A 2,027-nucleotide genomic window follows, 5' to 3' on the forward strand; every position below is an offset into this window, starting at 1 on the left:
TGCCCAAGCTGCCCACCGCTATGGAAACCGCCGAACAGCTTCTCCTCCACGTCTTCCGACACTACGGCATCCCTGAAGATGTCGTTTCGGACCGGGGCCCGCAGTTTACGTCGCGTGTCTGGCGGGAACTCTGCAAGGGGCTGGGTATAAACGTCAGCCTGACTTCGGGCTACCACCCCCAATCCAACGGACAAGTGGAGCGGCTCAACCAGGAGATCACCCGGTTCCTGCGGACCTACTGCAGTCGACGTCAGGGGGACTGGAGCCAGTTCCTGGTTTGGGCCGAATATGCGCAGAACTCTCTGACAAAGGCATCCACTGGATTATCCCCGTTCCAGTGTATTCTGGGTTTCCAGCCTGCCTTCTTCCCCTGGGTGGGGGGTCCCTCGGATTTACCAGCCGTGGACGACTGGTTTCAGCGCAGCGGGGAAACCTGGGAGGCTGCACACATACAGCTACGGCGAGCCGTCCGTCGGTTCCAGGCACAAGCTGATCGCCACCGTCGTCCGGGGCCCGACATCCTTCCTGGCCAGTGGGTGTGGCTGTCTACTCGGGATCTGCGGCTGAGACTGCCGTGCAGAAAACTGAGTCCGAGGTTTGTGGGTCCCTTCAAAGTCATTAAACAGGTCACACCCGTGTCGTTCCGTCTCCCCTTACCGCCAGCTTACCGGATCTCCCCGACCTTCCACGTCTCCCTGCTTAAACCGGCCATGGGTCCGTCAGACAGGACTCTACCTCCTGAGTCTGGTGACGATGCGCCCTCCGCCTCCGGTGACGCCGCAGTGACACCTCTAATAGTGGACGGCGAGGAGGTCTACCGCGTCAACAACATCCTGGATTCCCGACGACGGGGTTCTTCTCTGCAATATCTGGTGGACTGGGAGGGGTATGGCCCAGAGGAACGTTCCTGGGTCGCCTCGGACGACATTCTTGACCCCTCCCTAATCTCTGACTTTCACCGCGATCATCCGGATCGGCCTGCTCCCCGTCCCCGGGGTCGTCCCCGTCGTCGGTGGCCTTCTCGCTTCCGGAGCCGCTTGTCAGGAATCCAACTCCCAGTTCCACCCCCGACCACCAGAGGGAGCCCTCTCCAGGATACTGATCGCTTCTCACCAGCTGTACTCCATTATCTCCATTAGTCTCAGCATATTTAAATGTTCACCTCACTCCTCATCTCCGCGAAGTATTGCCTAGTTTGTCCCTAGCAATTTCCGAGCGTTTATCTCACGTTAGCCTACTCGTGTTTTGACCCTTGCCTGTTTACTCGTCTTCCTGTCTAGCTCCTCGTCCTTGACCTCTGCCTGGCCTCTGACTACGTCTCTGCTTTTGCCCATGTCTGTTTTGGATGTTTAATAAACATTACCTGCTTGCACATGGATCCAAACGCCTCCGTGCCTTCGTCACACCTACATAGTGTTGATAATAAATTAAATAAAGCAAAAACAACCAAAAAATCCATTTGGTAGCAGAAAGAGCCGCTGTTTACAGTGAACCAAAGAACTGAATCTCTGAGAAAAGACAGAATTCATCACTACTGTGGAGGGAAACAAGGAAAGATTCTGCTTGCGGAAGTAGTCAGTCTCATGTGCGAGGACTTTTTCTGCTCGTGGAGGAGGAAAAGGCGCTCTCGGCGGTCTGAGTTATCAGTGCGGAATTTTTGATGCGTACGCGGAGAAGTCTTATTTCTGCGTGGAGTTTAGATATAAATAAAACCCCATATGTGTCACAGACGGGGCTGCTAGCTCCTCCCACACCCGGCGCGGCGTCAGAAACACGCTTTTTGACAAGCGGCAAGCTGTCAATTCGCCACCGTTTCTGTCTCCTTTGTGCAAGGCCGAACAGGCTGAGCACTGCTCGTGCCCTACAGAATGACCTCCAGAGGGCCACTGGTGTGAATGCCTCTACCTAAACAACCAGGACTTCATGAAGGTGGCCTGAGGGCCCCACGTCCTGTAGTGGGCCCTGTGGTCACTGCCCAGCACTGTGGAGCTCGACTGGCATTTGCTCAAGAACACCAGAATTGGCAA

The sequence above is a fragment of the Oryzias melastigma genome, linkage group LG11, assembly GCF_002922805.2.
Source record: "Oryzias melastigma strain HK-1 linkage group LG11, ASM292280v2, whole genome shotgun sequence".
NCBI classification, from domain to species: Eukaryota; Metazoa; Chordata; class Actinopteri; order Beloniformes; family Adrianichthyidae; genus Oryzias; species Oryzias melastigma.